The following is a 19354-nucleotide window of genomic DNA, read 5'->3' on the forward strand; positions in this document are numbered from 1 at the left end:
TGGCTTCCTGCATGCTGAGGAGCTAGGCAGCTTTTACATCAGCTGGAGTATAATGGGGGAAAACCATGAAGGAGAATCAGGGCCATAACATTTCCTGATAGTAACAGAACTGGAGAGACTGAATCCACAGTATTCGATGTAAAGGATATTTGTGGCAAGATAGAGCATTGCAATGCCCAACTTTTAAAATCAACAGTCCCAGGTGAGGCACCCAGGCGCCCTGTACAATGCGTGGGGAGAGACAGGGGCCTAAGGATGGGACTCTGAAAAACCAGGACGCTGAGGGGGAAGTTGCCTAAGCTAACCACTAGGAAACACCAAGGAGAGGAGTCTGGCCTAAGCCCTGTCCCACAGAGGGAATTAAGGTGCTTCTCACAACTCAGGATTCAGAGCTGTGAACCCGCTCCTGGAGCCAGGCCCCTAAGCCAGGTGAGCCCTTACTCTCAAGAGCAGTAATGCTCCTGCCACCCACCCCTGCAGTTATTATACCCAACAGTTAGAGCGCTTAGCCAGGATGTGGGACACAAGTTCAGATCCACACGCTGTGTGATGTGACCAGGGCCCTGAACCAGGTTTTTCACTGGACTACAGGATATTCAAGGGTGGGGCTGGCTTGGTCTCTCCTGTTTCATGGGTATAATTCAATGAATTCACTAGAAGTTTTGTTTGTGGCAATGAGGCAGGACTGTAAGTTGAAAATTGAGAGGCTGTCATAACAACAAGTAGCCAAAGGACAAAATAAAGAAGCAGGTAATTAATAGCAAAGACAGACCCTTGCAAGAAAGCGACCACCAGAGAAGCATGTTTGCTACTTAGGCTAGGACTTTGGTATGAAGTGGGCGTATCATTCTTCCCTGACACAGGATGGAAGAAGTGCTGTGTGCAGAGAGTGTTAGTGTTGTGGTGTTGATTTGTCCCTGCTTTGGACAATGTGAGTTTTCCTGAACCCTTCATTATCTTTTTTCCCTTTGTGAGGTAGTTCACCTTCCCTGGTTCTTAGCGTCTCTCAGGAGGACTAACAGGCTGGTGTGAATCCCTTTTTTAGGTGGAGTAATTTGACAGCTCTTTCTCTTTACAAAAAGAGAGCATGCCACTGCATATGTTTGTTTATTTTATTATTCCAGTAAAGTATATCAGCAATAGGAAAATTAACAGAATAGTTAAAAATAGATCAGCTAAAAACCATCCCACCAGAGGGTGGCAGGGAAGGAGTTAACTCTCCCCCTCTGGGTAGATGGAGTATAGTGTGTCTTCCCACAGCTGCAGGGATTTGCAGAGTAGCAGGGCTGGGCCAGCTGCAGAGAAGTAATTACTGTGCCCCCTCACCCTGCCGGCTATAAAAGGGAGGAGGAGGAAGCAGTGGGAAAAGGTACTTTAGGAAAAGAGTTAAAAGGTAAAGGAGGAAATCCCTGTTTTGTTCCTGACAGGTGCAAGGTAATTTTAAAATTACCTTTACTTGGGTAGGGGGAAGATCCTGTTGTATTTGTGACTGGGCCTGTGAGAAGCTGGCTTTTTCTGTGCCCTACCTGAGGGTAATACTCCACCCAGCACTGCAGAATCTGCCCCTGCTTTGACTAGCAGTCCTGTACTGCTGCTAGGTAAGGTTCCAGGTTAAGCCTGGGTGGAGGCAGTAGCGGGTGGTGCTCTCAGGCTAGGTATTTACATAAGGAATTTCAGAGCTACTGCCCCCTACCTTAGACTGTGCCATTTTGTGCCTAATATGCCCATCTTTTCCTTTAGTGAAGGGTAGGGATGCACTCAATACCTTACAGGATCATCCCATTTGCTTATATTGCCCATTTAAACATGGCCGTGGGAGAGATTCAAAATGGCTCTGAGTTAAAGCAGGGGCAGGGCAGGTGTGCCTTGTGTTAGCTGAGGGTATGTGTACGCAGCAAAGAAAAACCTGTAGCTAGCCTGTGCCAGCCAATGTGGGATTGGGGGGGCTGTGGCGCTGTCTCATTGCTGTGTCGATATCTGCGGTGGGAGCTGAGACCGTAGGACCCTGTGAGGTGGGAGGGTCCTAGAGCTCGGGCTCTAGCCTAAGCCCAGAAGTCTCCACTGTGGTGAAGTAGCTGGAGCTGGTGAGACTAAGTCTGCTGGCACAGGCTGGCTGTGGATTTTTCTGCCCTGTGTAGACATAGGGGGCTAGCTCTGTCAATACAGCTCAGTGCTGACCTGCGGCAGGCCTGCTATTCTGCTCTGTGGCCCCTTGTGAAGAGACACTGGTAACTGTGCAGGAGTCGGGGTGTGCTTGTGTATTAGTCACAAGAAGGGAGACTAGGATGAAGCTGCTCATCTCGGTCCCATTCTATTTAGACCCCATCCCTAGAAAAGAGGCCTGGTGGAAAAAGGAAAATAATCCTAGTGACTCCAAGAAAATGTTGGTGTAGAACATAGGACGAGGGAGAGACTCCCTGCCCTCGGAGTGTGTGGTAGAAACGTTGCCAAGTCAAAGGAGAGTTGTGCCTTTGCTGAGATATGCAGGTGACTCCTGCCGCTGGGTGGGGTATCTGGCTTTGCCCCAGTACTGGGGCTCGGCAGGGTAGCTGGCTTTGCTGGTGCTGAATTTCAGGAGGGAAAGTGAGGGGCCATTTGAGCTCAAACCCAACTATAGCCACCCCTCTCCATAATTGTGTATTAAGATAGGGGTGAAGAGAGTTCCTGGTGAAGGGCTTTGTGGATGTGGACTGTACCCTCTTCAGCCCTGCAATCACAATTCAAGGCTCTGAGAAACAGGGCTGTCTAGCCAGTAACTGTTCTAGGACTGTAGCCATTTTGCCCATAATACTTGCGCTGTCAAGAGGGAAAGCTGAAAGTGTTTAATTAAAATCTTCAGTATTCTGGGATCCTATGTGTAGGGCGCTACCAAATTCCAGGTCCATTTTAGTCAATTTCACAGTAATAGGGTTTTTAAAATGGTAAATGTCATGATTTCAGCTATTTAAATCTGGTGTAATTGTAGGGGTCCTGACCCAAAAAGGAGTTGTTGTTGGGGGAGGGGGGTTGCAAGTTTATTGTAGGGCGGGGGTGTGGTACTGCTACCTTTACTTCTGTGCTGCTGCTGGCGGTGGTGCTGCCTTCGGAGCTGGGCATCTGAAGAGCGGCGGCTGTTGGCTGGGAGCCCAGCTTTGAAGACAGAGCTGCCGCCAGCAGCAGTGCAGAAGTAAGGATGGCATGCTATGGTATGGTATTGCCACCCTTACTTCTGGGATGTCTGCAGAGCTGGGCACTCAGTCAGCAGCCACCACTCTCTGGCCGCCCAGCTCTGAGGGCAGCAGCGCAGAAGTAAGCGTGTCATGGTTCGGTATTGCCACCCTTAGGTCTGTGCTGCTGGTGGTGATGGTGCTGCCTTCAGAGCTGGGCACCTGGCCAACAGCCATCACCCTCTGGTTGCCCAGCTCTGAAGTCAGTGCAGAAGTAAGGGTGGCTGCAACCCCCTAAAATAACCTTATGACCCCCTCCTGCAACTCAGGACCCCCAACTTGAGAAATGCTGGTCTCCCCTGTGAAATCTGTATAGTATAAGGTAAAAGCACACAAAAGACCAGATTTTTCATGGCTGAGAATTAGGTAGGCCCCTACCTATGTGTAAACCAAAAGTTAGGTCTTGAAGTGCTTCGCTAGGCACCTCCAGACAGTTGTGAGCCCTAATTCTTTCTTCCTTCCAGCCAAGCACAGCACAGGAATGATGGTGGGGGAAGAGGACAGAGTTGGCCTTATTTCCTTTGCCCTCGCAGAGGGGAAGAATGGGGATAGGAGCACTCCCTGACACAAGATAAAGCAGCCTTAGGGGTTGCTATGGCCTAGGCTTTGACACCGCCAAGAGGCAATATGGTGTAGTGTATAGACAGGCCTGGATTAAAGGATTTTGGGAAATGGGGGGGCCTCCACCTACCATGAATTGGACAGCAAAGTGCCCCCCCCCCCGCCCCAGACCTCCAAATGTCCCTCTCTTTCCCATTCCCCACATAGACCCCTGAATGCCGCTCCTGGTTCTCCACTTGCGAAGTAACTCCCTGCTCTCCATGGTCAATATACAATGCTTGCATCTGTAACTTTCACTCTATGCATCTGAAGAAGTGAGGTTTTTACCAATGAAAGCTTATGCCCAAATACATCTGTTAGTCTTTAAGGTGCCACCAGACTCGTTGTTGTTGTTGTCTGATATGGTGTCACTATAGTCATTTTATTTTCAGATCTGGCTTAGTTTGGTAGCAGAAATTAGTCCCCTTTTTTCCCTTATCAATCTGCATGAGGGACTAAGCATTGCTCCCTGCTAAATAATAGTCCCGCGTACAGCCCCACAGTCCCAGTTCTCTGGTGGTGTCACCCCAATGGAGCCAGGCTGCCTTGGTCAATGGCTGCTCTTAGAATTGGGGAGAGGCTTCCCTGGCAGCAATGTAGAGAACCAGAGCAGTACAATACAGGTGGGAATGGTGGGTGGAGAAATCTAAGTGAGGAGAAGCTTAAATGCTAAGAAAAGAGGGGAAGCCAGTACAGGAGCTGATGACCTCTTCGGGGCAGCAGGCGGGGAACATGATAGTAGCTGCTGTATTTTTGGATGAGATTGAAAGGGGAAGGGTTGGCAATTGAAAGCTGGAGGAAATGTTTATGGATGGGAGGTGTTCCTTGGTTCTGAAAGGGAGCCCTGAGGCATCTCTGGGCTCAGACATGTGGTGTACACGTGACAGATGGGAGGAAATCCTTTTTGGGGGTAGAAATGTATGGTTTGTTTATCATTCTTGCCATCTGTCCGGTGGAGATTGTCCACCAGGGACTGCACCTGACTTCCATTGGAGTGCGAATGAAACCGCCTTCATTGACAAAGCTTCTAGATCCAGTCTGCCCATTTTAGCAGGGGAACACAAACCATTACTCACTCTGATGGGTTTTGTAATGGTGCTGTACAAGACAGGCTTCCTGGAAGGCCTTAACAGAGGGTGGGTGGGAAAATCTTTTCTATGCCCTTCACTCTGAGCTCCCCACCCCCAACAGTTGATAATCAAGGTAACCTACAAAAGGGGGCACTGGGCTTTTTTTTCTTTTTCTTTCTGCTTTGATGCGGAAGAGGTCCAAGGGGCATAGTAGGTGTTTGTCTGCTGTTATCTTAGATATTTAGCTTTGTCAACCTGGAAAGATTCTGGCCTGGCCTATGCTAGCAATTTTCTGAAACATCAACTACTGTCCTAGCTTCCCTGGGGACAGCACTAGTGGAGACTCTGTGCTAGTGTATTAAGTCATCAAACCCTGCTCTGATCTCAAGTAGCATCTTTGGCGCACAAGCACTGGGCTTCTCCTCTGGCACTGGATGCCCCAGCAGAGCTCTCTGAACCATCGGCCTCTTGCACACTCTGCTCCCTTCCATAAGCATGCCATATCCCTGCCCTGCTCCCCACGGTGCTCACCCCCTTTTCCCGGGGAGTCCCTGTGCAGGGGGGATGGGGATGAGTAGGGAAGCAGTCATCAGAAAACACTGGCTTTTAGTGTCTGCTTTGCTAAATTCAGATGCTTTAAGTTGTGCACATAAAATGCATCTAAAGCAAACAGTTGTGATCCAACCTGGAAAACTGTATTCGTTTTGGCCCTTTCTAGTCTCTCTTCCTTCCCTAGATCTTTCCCTAAACCACATGGATGTTGTAAAGCCTGCTGGAAGCATTGGTCTCTGTTTCCCATTTCCTGACACAGGTAAGCCCTAAGACTACCATCCAGCTAGCGGTCTTATCAGTGTAGCTTAAAATGACCAAAATCTGCAACACGTGGAATTTTGCTGTATATCCCTCCATAAGCTGACAGATGATAGGTTTTTTTTTTTGGGGGGGGGGTGGGGGAAGGAAACAATTTATAAAGGTTTGGTGTGGGAGTTAAATCAAATTCCTTGTATAAGGAACACTAGAGGAAATGTATCTTTTTTTTTTTTATGTGCAGCTATAGGGACCATGCCTCACCCCTATGAGCAGGGACAGAACCCTGGACCTTCACACCCAACAGACTTCTACTTCATGAGCTGAAGGAGCAGCTCCTTCCCTAGGTGAACAGCATGGGGGACAAATCTCCCAGTGGGTTAGACAGCTATTTTCTAGACAGCAGGAGAATGTTTGGGACCAGGATTGCTGGGTTCTCTTCCTGGCTCTGGAGGGAAGTGTGGTTTAGTGGTTAGATGGGATAACCAACTACATATATTAGGCAGGGGCAGAGTCTTTAGTCTGCCCTGTTAGAGATCTGGATTCTGTTCCCAGATCTGCCATAAGTAACCTTATGCAGCGTCTCAGTCAGCTTATTTGTGAAATGGGATGACTACTTGTCTGCCTGCTTTCTAGGATTGGAGAACACGTGGCTTTGTTCTCGAACAAGGGCTCCGACATGCCCAGAGATATAAACAGCAGAGACTTGCACTCATATCCTGGATCTCGGCCCCTTGCACCTTTCCCTAGACCATAGGGCATTTTATGGGGAAGGGAGGAGGAGTATCGCCCTGTCTTAAGCCAGTTTTCATTGATGCCTCTCTTAAGGGGAAGGACAATTCTTCCTGTACTAAGGCAATAAGAATTGTAGGAGTTACTTTGCCCCTTCGGACTTGAGTGTCTGTTATAGATCTGTTAAATCTTAATTCCAAGAGAACCATACATCTAGAATGATCGTTAGTATAGCAAGTGTGCTGTGCCTCTTCATACCAGCTCCATAAGCTTCAATGTATGCTCCTCTGTCCCACCCTATGGAGGACAAGTTACACAGAGGGGAATGAGCACTTTAGGATAAGATCCACTTACTGAGTTCTGTCCATATTTCCTTCCCTTCCACTTTAACATACTGGTAATGGATCTCTTTACATGGTGGTATTTGCCAGGCTTCAAAATACTGCACAGTGGGAGATGTAGAAGGACAAGCTTACACTCCTGCCATCTTGCAGGGCATTAACTCAAGGGGGTACTTTTGCAAACAAGGTATAGAACAGAGGTCTGTCAGTTGAGCCTGGTCTCTCTCTGATTCTTTTGGCATGCACTCCATCTATTACTCGTTCTTTTATAGACGATCCTTGTCGCCTACACGCTGCTTTCCGCAAAGCAGCATCTCTTCAGTGTTCCCAGGTTTTGCCTGTACCTAAAGGTTAGGTCAAGACCGTATCCTTGCATAGCTATGCCTGTACTGTAGGTGCCGCCTACACCGATGGAGAGGGTTTCCCATCAGTGTAGGAACAATACCTCCCCAATCAAAGATGTCTACGTTGACAGAAGCACTTTTTTCTGTTCTGCACCCCCCCCACCCCCTTTTCACCCCTGACCAATATAACTTTTAAGTGTAGAACAAGCGTTACTACTTTCAGGGCAATGGTGGTCCTACAACAATGGAACATCCCTCCCCTTTTCTCTCAGCATAGGCTGTGTGGAAGTTTGGGGGGGGGGGGGAAAGCAGACAACTTAGTCTTTCAGAAAGAGCAAAAGTTAGGCTAACTTTAATAGCTAATAACGTGAGACGTTCAAGCAGGGCAGTGGGGAGGGGGAGAAACTGTAAGATGCTGTTTTTCGACCTTGTGTTAAATAAAAATAAAATGCAGACTGTAGCATAAATTGCTGGAAAAAAGTAAAATAACAGGAAGGAATATGTGTAAACAAAATGCAGTTGTTAATCATTACTGTATGTCACAAAAAGTATAAATGCTTGTCTTAATTGTTTATCTAACCGAAACCTACCTCGGAACGGGAAACTCTGCCCGTGTGTACTCTCCCAACTAACTGCAGTTGCTCAAAATAAACTGCCTCTGGCTTGTTTTAACCCCAAAGAGTAAAAACTCATTTTTCTCCCACGGGGGTTATGCTGGTATAATCTCTGTACTGTAGAGACTACCTTAGATTTTCCGGAAATGTCACCTAGCCATGACTTTGTTTTTGATTTTCTCCTTTATTGTGGTTTGGAAGGTGGGCTGAGAGATGGCTAACTATTGCTGGGCAGAGTTACATGTGCATGGCCTTTTATAAATTAAGGTTCCTGTCCCAAGGAGGTTAAATGAGTCTGTGCTCCTGTAAATAGAAATACTCCATAAATATAGAGAATCAAGTCTTCAAAGACTAGGTTGTAAGAAAAGAGGTTAGGTTGTCAACATTCTGCAAATTGAGATTTGGATTTTTAATTCTCCTCTATTGGCAAATTGGTCTGGATGTGACCTGGACAGAGAATTAGAACACATTTGGCTAATCAAAAACATGCAGATTAAAATAATTTAGAATCTACTTGTTCCCAGGCTCCATTTCCCGTGAGATTCTTTGCCTCTTTAGTACGACCTTTGCTAACAAAAGGCATGTTGGTTATGGAGAAATTGAAGCCCTAATCCTGCAGCCTTTCATGTGAGCAGTCCCATTAGCATTTAATACCATGGTGATAAGGACTGTGGAAATACCCAGACATTAAGGGGATTACTCGTTTGATTAAGGGATGCAAAATTGGCCCTAAAGTCATAGGCAAACTGACCTGATGCTGCAGCTTGCTCCTTTCCATTGCATACAGTTAAACAAGGCAAGAAGCCACTGAAATCACTATCCCGATCATCTTTTTGTTCTCTTTGTGCAGCACCTTGCACAATGAAGTCCTGGTCTCCCAGGTGCTACAGCAATATGAATACCACCTGAGGTCAAAGAATTAACACTAAAGCATTTTTCATATGTAACACTGTTTCCCAATGTTTTTTAGGAAGCCATTCCCACTACCTAGGAGTGGGAGATGAAGTGCCTTTGCAAAATTATATTCTACATCTTATTTTCAAATGATATCAAGTAGTCTTGAGATTGTTACTTCACTTCAATTAAGAACACAATTGGATGTTGATAAGAATGGGAGAGAAGACAAAGGGAAGGGAATATTTCCTTATGGAGAACATTTTCCAAGAAAGGCAGATAATGTGTATTTTAAATTTTTTTTTATTTTTAAACTGCTTTCTTATTGTGTTTTAGTGGCCCTCCTATTCACAAGCACATTGCAGCTTCCAAAGACTAGCACAGTGAACAGGGATTGTCCCAACAAAATGTGGATTGTAAAAGAGACCTACTGAAGTCAATCCTTTATTTTCACTTCTACCAAATAATGGATGTTCTGAGACCCTAAATGAAGAGGCTACTGGCTTTGATTGCCTTTCAAAACTCTGTGCTTCATGCTAATTGTGTTCATGTCAGGCTATTTGAGTTTTCACATGGCTGAAGCAACAGAGGGTCCTGTGGCACCTTTAGTCTTAAAGGTGCCACCCCTCTGATACTTGACACATGGCTGAAGTTAACATAATGCCCAAATTTAAATCAATGAATGGACTGTTTGCCCTATATTGTTTCCTCTCCTGGATCGTTGCTATCCCCCTTATGTACAAGCTAGACTGCATGTTCTCTATTTACTGGCTTGCAAGGGAATGTGATTTTGTTTGGTATGATACCTCATACCAGGTCTTAATTATACAGATTCAAGGGTTGTCTAAACAGATGTATGGAGGAGGAGAACTGAAAAGGCTCATTTACCCAGGATGTTCTGATCACTTATCTCTCCCACAGCTGTAGCCTAGGGGACTTGGTCTTTCAGCCTTCAAACTCCATTTACCACAATCCCTGGCTCTTGAATCAATACTTCTTGTTACCATTAAATAATCCACACACAGGCTGCAATGAGAACTTGGATATCTGGATCACTCACTATAATCCCCACTCATATGCTTTCCCTTTTTTGAAAGCTTTTAACCTCGCCCTTTCCTCAGGAATTCTACTGACTATAAAAGGCTTATGCTGCTTGGCTTTATAGGAAACCTGACTGCAAGCTAAGCTAGCTCATTAAGCATTAAAGTGGGAGCAAGCAAGCACCGGCTTATCTGGGAGATGAATTTTGTTTGCATTAATTATGGAATGTATTGGCTTTAACAAACAGCCCGTCTAAGAACAGAACCTCCTTTCAACCTGCAAGAAAATGGGTGGAGGAAGCCAAAGGATCAGAACTTGCTTCTGGGGGGAGAAGTGTGCATAAGATTCATTTGTGCAAATCAAGTTTTCCCAACTGTCCTCAAATTGTAGTTCCCTAGGGAACAGTTAGGGCTCTTATGTGGATACACTGGCGAACGGTTGAGTAGTGTATTATCACCAGTACTAATCCAGTCCGGACCTATGGCAGCTGGAAGCCATTTCTCCAGAAGCTGCTGGAGACTGGTTTCCAACATGTTCACGTCTAAAAGTCACCAACACCATGCACCATTAGGTACCCAGGGCCAAGAACTGACTGGGCATGGAGTTAGATGCTTGTGTCCTGAGTTGGTTCCTCCAGGTCAGACCTGAGGTGCAATGGCAGGGTTATAGAAGTGAGGTTCTTAGTGGCAATGACTTGACTGCTGTTCCTGCCCTTTGCAGAAAGAGGTCATTCCTCAGGGCTATTGATCCACCATTCATCAGCACCAAGTGGCTTTAACTGTCGGTGTGTGTGTGGATGGGGGGGGGAGGGGAGGGAGCCATCTGGTCCCTGTTTAACCTTCACTCCCAGCAGCTTTTTATGCTGCACAATCACCTTAAGAAGAATTAGTCAATATGGACCTGACCCCAACTGTTACAGAGCTCCTGCAACTCTTAACCTTAATGGGAGTTGTAGACTCCAGCGCCTACTTGGTTTTAATCCTGTTGTATGGGTATTGATCTTAAAGGCCCAAAGAGTTAAGGGTGTTTATAAACTCTCTGACCAACATTAAACACTGGTAGGCCAGCGTGGAGTTATTTTTAAACTGAGCCCTTGGTTTTACATGGCAAATGCCCCAACACCTTTATTCAATTTGCAAGTTTATTGATTGAATATAAGAACAAGAAATTAAAATAAGTATTTATATTGAAATTGATTATAAAAACACTCAGGCCTTATCAAAGGTCTTTTGGAGTCAAAATCAGTCTTATTTTCAGAGCAGCCTTTCTTTGGTGAAAGGAAAAACTTAATTTGCCTCTGTCCTGTTGTGAAAGGCATTTACTTGTCCTGTTCTTAACAAACAGCCAGACACAAGGTGGAGGAGAGACAGGATAAAAAGATGGTTGAAATATGGCTTTTGTTGATGTTTTGGGAACATCTGGACTGCAGATTAGTTCCAAGCGGATGCTTTGGCTGGCAACTTGACCATGACAGCTGCTGCTTGGAGTCAGGTTAATTGTGTTCTGGTCAGGACCATCATCTGGTTGGACCCTTTCTCCATAGATGAAGCAGGTGTGGATGAATGCAGGATGATTTACTTCAGGATCTGATGGAAAAACCAGGAGAGTGAGCCGGACAGCCTTCCTTTCAGGAAGAAAGCTCTTTAGATGAGTTGCAGTGCTGGCAGATCAAGGAATGAGCTGAGATGAACTGGGATGCAGGGTGGGACAGAAGGAAGAGAACTGAAGTGTGTGGGTGGTTTTTTTTTGTTTGTTTTTTTTTTAAGTCCCTTTAAGAAACTCCAAAAGGGGAAAAGTGGGCGATTGTAGTTAATCTTTCATTTTGTCCACCAATTAGGTCTAATTTTAGTCTCTCCGGTTTTGGTCTATTAGCTTCTGGTTCCATATCTTCTGTTTTTACCAAGCATGATTTCAACAGTCCTTGAATTATATCAACAAGTTCTTTTTTGTTTGGACTAATCCAGCTTTTGTCTGCTTGTCTTGTGCTTGTTTATAATATTTGGTTATTGAAAATAACTCAACATGGTTTTTCAGTTAATTTCCAAGTAGGTAAAAATTATAGGTGATTGTAACATCTTATGAACTTTCACTCCCTTTTTATATTTGAGCTTGCAATAGGAGGTACACTTTGTAGGCCCGGCAGTCACAACAATCTTTAGCTCTAGTTTTGGTATCCTCAGCTTTAGCTGTAACATAAGCCTTTTCAATGCAGTAAGTGACTAGTGCTCCCTGTACCAATCCTGGAATCGCTATACTTGTAGCGGCCTGTTCTAGATCGAGAAATTGAACTACATTAGCCAACTCTTAACTTAAGAACTTGCATGTAAAAACTTCTATCTCTTTTAAAAAAAAAAAAAAAAAAAAAATATTTTCTGTATTTATTTGGCCCTGCCATCACTGTAAAGATTGAGCACTCAGATATTAATCTGTGCTCACCACACCCCTGGAGGGGAGTGTAGACCAGACCCATTGTTGGGAAACAGACTGAATGACTCACCCAAGGTCACAGGAAGTCTGTGTGGCAATAGATTGTGTTAAAGAATGTTACAACTTTTTTGATCTATTGTGGAAGAGCTCCAATATGAGCTTCATGTGACTGCATCTTATCAGACTGCATATTTTAGGGCATTCCCTAATTTAATCACCCAGAATGGGTAATATTTACTGTGTATCTGATATTGAGCTAACACTTACATAGGTTTATCACAATGCTGGCTTCTTGTTAATAACATTCTATGGAACCTTCAAGCCCAATGAAGCACAGATAACAAGCCCTTCAGAAAGAGGGAAGAGCAAATCAAGCTGGAGCAGCACAGCAAGTGTCATACTGTCTCATCTATACCCTGAAATCTCATTGGTATCAAGGGGGTTTTTGTAAATGGACCCCATATGGCTACTAAGTGAGTCAAAGCTTAAGGATTCTTCATGGTTCGAAGTGTGTGTGTTTTTTTTTTTTTTTTTTTTTTTTTTTTTTTCCCCCCCCCCCCCCTCTTTTTTATGAATGACAAACCCATTATAAAAAGGGGTGGGTTTTGGGGGGGGGGGGGGAAATCTATCTAAGATACACAACTTCAGCTACGTGAATAGCGTAGCTGAAGTCTAAGTATCTTAGATCGACTTACCTGGGGTCCACACAGCGCGGGATCGACGTCCGTGGCTCCCCTGTCAAGTCCGCTGCTGCTGCTTGCTCCAGTGGAGTTCCGGCGTCTACAGGGAGCACGTTCGGGGATCGATATATCGCGTCTTAACAATTGATTGCTACCTGCCGATACAGTGGGTAGCGAAGACATACCCGATGCTTGATAGGGAGTACAGGTCTTGGCATGTTCTGAAGGAGACCTTGTAGCGCTCCCTCTCTATACCTAGTCCTCATGGTGTCCCTATGTGACACCTCCAAGCCAATGGCCTGGAGTTTCAGGAGCTCGTTCCCAGACGGAGGCTTTACCAGCTTAATTTTCTTTGTGCAGTTTTCCAAGCAATTAAGTCTAATATATGAAAAACAAGTCCAATCCACACAGGATAGCTCTTGTGTTTTTCCCCCTTACCAGCTGGGAGCTTACAAGGTGGGACAGAGCCAGTTTAGGAACTAACCTCTCTACAGGTTCTGTTACTGACTGGGACACCCAGTTGTGCAGCCTACTAAGATGTTGAGTCTGTTTGGCCTCAGCTACATGTTAGCTCTCAGCTGGTACTGAGGAAATGCAAGAGCTACCCTGTGTGGACTGCACTTGTTTGTTTTTGTCTTAGAGTTAATTCCTTGGAAAAGTGCATGAAGGAAATGAAGTCCTGAACCCTGGCAATAAAACCCCAGAGAATGATTTACATAAGAATGACCGTACTGGGTCAGACCAAAGATCCATCCAGCCCAGTATCCTGTCTACTGACAGGTTCATTCCCTCTGGGGCACCTGGCATTGGCCACTAACAGGTAATGATCAAGTGATCTCTCTCCTGCCATCTATCTCCACCCTCTGACAAACAGAGGCTAGGGACACCATTCCTTACCCATCCTGGTTAATAGCCATAATGGGCTTAACCTCCATGAATTTATCCAGTTCTCTTTTAAACCCTGTTGTCCTAGTCTTCACAACCTCTTTAGGTAAGGAGTTCCACAAGCTGACTGTATGCTGTGTGAAGCACTTCCTTTTTGTTTTAAACCTGCTGCCCATTAATTTCATTTGGTGGCCCTAGTTCTTATGTTCTGGGAACAAGTAAATAACTTTTCCTTATTCACGTTCTCCACATCACTCATGATTTTATATACCTCTATCATATTCCCCCCTCTTAGTCTCCTCTTTTCCAAGCTGAAAAGTCCTAGCCTCTTTAATTTCTCCTCATATGGTACCCGTTCCAAACCCCTAATAACTTTAGTTGCCCTTCTCTGAACCTTTTCTAAGGCCAGTATATCTTTTTTGGGATGAGGAGACCACATCTGTATGCAGTATTCAAGATGTGGGCGTACCATGGATTTATATAAGGGCAATAAGATATTCTCCATCCCTTTTTTTAATGATTCCTGTTTATTTGCTTTTTTGACTGCCGCTGACCACTGCATGGACATCTTCAGAGAACTATCCATGATGACTCCAAGATCTTTCCTGATTAGTTGTAGCTAAATTAACCCCCATCATATTGTATGTAGAGTTGGGGTTATTTTTCCCAATGTGCATTACTTTACATTTATCCACATTAAATTTCATTTGCCATTTTGTTGCCCAATCACTTAGTTTTGTGAGATCTTTTTGAAGTTCTTCAGTCTGCTTTGGTCTCAACTATCTTGAGCAGTTTAGTATCACTTGCAAACTTTGCCACTTCACTGTTTACCCCTTTCTCCATATCATTTATGAATAAGTTGAATAGGATTGGTCCTAGGACTGACCTTGGGGAACACCACTAGTTACCCCTCTCCATTCTGAAAATTTACCATTTATTCCTACCCTTTGTTCCCTGTCTTCTAACCAGTTCTCAGTTCATGAAAGGATCTTCCCTCTTATCCCATGACTGCTTAATTTATGTAAGTCTTTGGTGAGGGACCTTGTCAAAGGCTTTCTGGAAATCTAAGTACACTATATCCACTGAATCCCCCTTGTCCACCTGTTTGTTGACTCCTTCAAAGAACTCTAATAGAGTAGTAAGACATGATTTCCCTTTACAGAAACCATGTTATATTCAAACCTGAATCACTAGTGACCCCCTCCTTTCTGCCCCTGCTACAGGTAATTAACTCCTGTCCTGTCAAGATGTGACTGTTTGGGAAGCCATGTATCTGTACTTTGACATTTTAGGCTTGCTTAGCCCTTCTGTAAGCATATCCCCAAAGTGTACTGTCGGTGAGATAATATTTGCTGGCTTGAAGGGTATGGGAACCTGAGGCATGGAAAGAATAAGGCTCTGATTTTTCAAAAGGGAATTCGGCTTCTAAGTGCTTAACTCCCTTTTGAAAATGAGACTTAGCCTCCTAAATCCACTAGGCAGTCGCATGCTGAGCACAGAATTGCTTAAATACCTTTCAAAATCTGGGCTAAGTAACTTGGCCAACATAACACAAGGAGAGTGTGGCACCACTGGGAACTGAATCCAGAATCTCTCAAGACCCAGTTTAAGGCCTTAGCTTTTTCGTGTATGAAAGGGGGAGAGAGTTTATAGGGAGGAGCGGCTGATAGGGTTTCATCAAAACCGGTGAAGGAACACTTCCATTAAGCATCTCAAACATTTAGACAATTACATATGTTTGGACACCTGTGTAATTCATCCAGGCATGGAGAGCCCATGCAAGACCTAAACCATGTAACTCCTTCATTGCCGAGCTCGTAGAAGCCCAAGTTTCAGGAGTACCGAGCTCTGGAAAACAGGGCCGTTGAGGTCTCATATACAGCACCCAAGATCATGAGGCTTGATGTTTTTCTTAGAGAATTGTGAACTGTGGCTATAGTTAGCAGCCAAGATAACTAAGCTGGCTCTACTGTGAAAGATCTTCATAAACGACATGAAATCTCCTAGCTCTAGAACAGCAGGCCTCTTGCTTTTAACTTCAGACACTTTGTGAGTGGCCACAGGATATGAATGTAAATGTCTCAAAAGGATATTTAACCCTTTCAGCCCTAAGACACCTTTAAGTCTGTTTTAGAGTCCTACTGTCTGTCAGGTAGGTTGGAAGATAGGGGTTCTACAAGTTATTCATTGAGAGGAAACTGACTAATGACTCAGACAAAGAGTTTATCCTAAATGGAGATTAGGATATATACAACCGTGATCAGAGACATAAACTGCATTCTTCTGTTTAGCAAGTGTCCTGCTCCCAGAACTTGGAAACGCAACTGAGGAGCACAGCTTGAACATTGACATGGAACTATGTCTACTGCACCTTAATACTCTAAATCCTTGTTATGCTCATTTTTCTGGGATTGAAAATAATCCATGCAGGGAATACAGAAGACATTCTAAACCACATCAACGACCTTGTTGTTTCCCTGTCCTTTGTGGGAGACTTCACTGAGCTAATTAATTAGCTTCATATTTTTACCACAATCAGTTTTGTGTTGCACATTTATTCCAGCTCCTGGGAGCTGGACAATAGGAAAGTGTGGATTAAGGAATTACCATATTTAATTTCTACCATCTCATTCTACCATCTACCTTATTTTGCTTTGTGTTGTCTCCCACCTACCACACAGAATAAGACAGCCCATGTGCTCGTCTAAAGAACAATGTGGTATGTAGTTCCCCTCACAGAACAAAACATGTCTAACTTTCTAAGTACAGCATGTTCAGACATTCTTTCAGTGAGATTACTAGTAATGCTCCAAGTACTGTACTGTCCCAGGGTGGGGGTCTTGCATCACTAATCTGGGCTTGCACAGAAAGGTAGATTCTCTGGGACATGTTTCTTTTGGAGACCGTTTGGGATTCCGAAGGTCTGACTCAAACTCCGCTTAGGAGCAGGAACTTGAAATGTAATTGGCAGTGGGTGCAGTCAGAATTCTGTGATCTTGCTCTCCAGTAAGAAAGGTGTTGCTGCCTGAGCAGGTATTTCCCCATTGGGAATCTTACCGGAAATCTAGACTACAGTAGGGGAGAGGTTAAAGTGTGTGTTATACCAGCAATGCCTCAGACTTAGCCTGTGCTCACTACACCACTTGACAGTGACGTCCATTCTCTAGGTGAGAGATTGTTTGTTAGGCAAGGAACAGCTCATTACCTCAGAGTGTCTCTGCTTTCCTTGTGGGAAGGGAATGTGCTCACTCACACCTGCCTTTTCTAGAGAAGAGCCTGTACTGCAAAAATATCAAGATCTACAGCTGGTCATTAGGAGTTAATGAATGTGGCGAAACCTTTCCCTGTAACAGCTGTAATGCAGGGTATACAACTGCTGGGGGAAAGGCTGTGCTGGGTACTCGGGATCTTCTACCCTGCAGCTTAGAAAGCTAGAGGAGGGAATATACAGGCTTCAGTGGAGCTAGTCCCATGCAGTATAAGGGTACCTGTAATCCTTTCTCCTTTTCTAGAGAAATGGGGTGGGGGTCTGAGCCTGATAGTGGTGGGTGCTTGGTAGAAGGGGTAGGGGGGATGGTTCTGAGCCTGGATGACTGTTTGGGTGTATCTTGAGCCCAGAGGTATCCACTGAGTGAATGGATCTGAACTGTGGGAGAGGATGACTTACACTGCTCTACAGCCAAAATGCTTCTGAAATAAACGTAGTCAAACTTTACTAATTCTGGGTCACTGAACAAAAATGATGCTTAAAATTGTTGATTGGCTCTAGTTTCCAAGATATGCTATTGGGTCAGTATATACGACCCTTGACTTGGGAATGGCGGAGGATAAGTGAGTTATAAAGGGAAGGGATCTCAATTTAAACCAGAAATGACTAAAATACATCTTTTGACTGGATCTATGAATAACTCTGACTGGGTTTGGACAGTACTTGCTTTTTAGGCAAAACAATGAATGATGCAATCTGAAGCTGGTATTCCATCATACATGATATGAATTGCATCATGTTATTCCTAGAAGTCATGGATGATGCAATCATAACTAAGCTTACATCACTCTGCTGAACAAATTGCCCTATATCAGCTCTAGAAATCATACAGTGTCGTGCTCTTATTTGTCAGTGTTTGATTTTGCAAAGGGACACATTTCTGTTTAGCCAAAGTGAGCAGAGATGCCTCGTACTTGTGTGAACAGTGCAGATAACGTCTGCTATGTTTGTGAAGTGCCTTTTGCATCACAAAAGCGCATTATAACCACTATGGTTAAGAGCCTCTCACCTTTATTTTGTCTGCAAAATTGGAGACCAGGACAAGAGGTGGGCCCCACACATATGCTGCAACAGTTGTGCAACAAATCTTTGCCAGTGGTTGAACAAGAAAAGGAAATCTATGCCTTTTGCAGTGCCAATGATTTGGAGAGAGCCAACAGATCATACCAGCAATTGTTACTTCTGCATGGTGCCTCCAGTTGGGAAAGGTGTGTCAAAGAAGAAAAAGTGGACTGTGCATTATCCAAGCATTCCATCAGCTATATGCCCAGTACCCCACGGAGAAGGACTGCCGGTTCCTGATGCACCAGAATCATTCTCACTTGAGTCAGACGAGGAAGAGGATGAAACTTCTGGTCCTGAACCATCAATGTCACAGGACCCACATTTTCTCCCATCCTCCTCCTGTGAACCACACCTCCTAACACAAGGTGAACTGAATGACCTTGTCAGGGATTTGGAACTACCCAAGAGTAAGGCAGAGATGTTGGGCTCCAGAATACAGCAGTGGAATCTCCTGGCAGGTGGTGATAGGGTTTCCATGTTCCGTGACCGTCAAAAGGATCTTGTCCCATTCTTCTTCATGGAAGGTGATCTTGTAGCCTGCAACAACATCGATGGTGTGATGGCAGCCCTCAACATCGTTCACAATCCAGATGAGTGGAGACTGTTCATTAAGACTCGTCTTCGATGAATCAAAGCTGTTGTACTGCATAATGGCAATATTTTGCCATCAATTCCAGTTGGTCATGCAGTCCATATGAAGGAAACCTATGACAACATGAAACAACTTTTTGAGGTGCATAAACGATGACCAACATCAGTGGCAGCTTTGTGGCAATTTGAAGGTGGTGGTTCTCTTGCTTGGTCTGCAGACTGGATACACAAAGTACTGCTGTTTTTTTCTGCAAATGGAATAGTTGTGCAAGAGATTCCCACTACATTAAGAAAGATTGGCCACTCTGACAGTCATTGGAGCCTGGGAGGAAAAAGTGTTCAGCATCCACCACTTGTTGAATGAAGGAAGATTTTGTTACCACCCTTACACATCAAGCTGGGTCTGAAGAACTTTGTCAAGGCCATTGACAAAACACAAGCAGCTTTCAAGTACCTCCGTGGAAAATTTCCAAGGTTAAGTGAAGCTAAGATAAAGGAAGGTGTCTTTGTTGGTCCTCAAATTCGTGAACTTCTTCGAGATGATGCATTTGACCATGCACTGCGTGGCAAGGAAAAGACGGCACGGAAAGCCTTCCAGTTAGTGGCAATACACTTTCTCGGAAACAACAAGGCAGACAACTACAGGTTGTTGGTGGAAAACCTCCTCAAGGCATACAAAAGCCTTGGTTGCAACATGTCACAGATGATTTTTTTTTTTTGCACTCTCATCTAGAGTTTTTTTTTTTTTTTTTTTTTTTTTTTTTTTCCACCGAACTGCGGAGCAGTGAG

At 44.5% G+C, this 19354-nt stretch overlaps 1 protein-coding gene across 2 annotated transcripts in view; it reads left to right on the forward strand.

Annotated features, from left to right (window-relative positions):
- Window positions 1–1295: 1295 nt before the first annotated feature.
- Window positions 1296–19354, forward strand: part of NECAB2 (N-terminal EF-hand calcium binding protein 2) — a 366975-nt gene continuing 348916 nt past the window's right edge. The window contains exon 1 of one of the 2 annotated variants that reach the window (XM_034788644.1): window positions 1296–1393. The gene's annotated coding sequence lies outside the window, so the exon portion shown is untranslated. Of the gene's footprint in view, window positions 1435–19354 lie in introns of both variants that reach the window. The other variant, XM_034788645.1, reaches the window with a different exon arrangement.

Source organism: Trachemys scripta, chromosome 13 (assembly GCF_013100865.1).
Source record: "Trachemys scripta elegans isolate TJP31775 chromosome 13, CAS_Tse_1.0, whole genome shotgun sequence".
Lineage (NCBI taxonomy): Eukaryota > Metazoa > Chordata > Testudines > Emydidae > Trachemys > Trachemys scripta.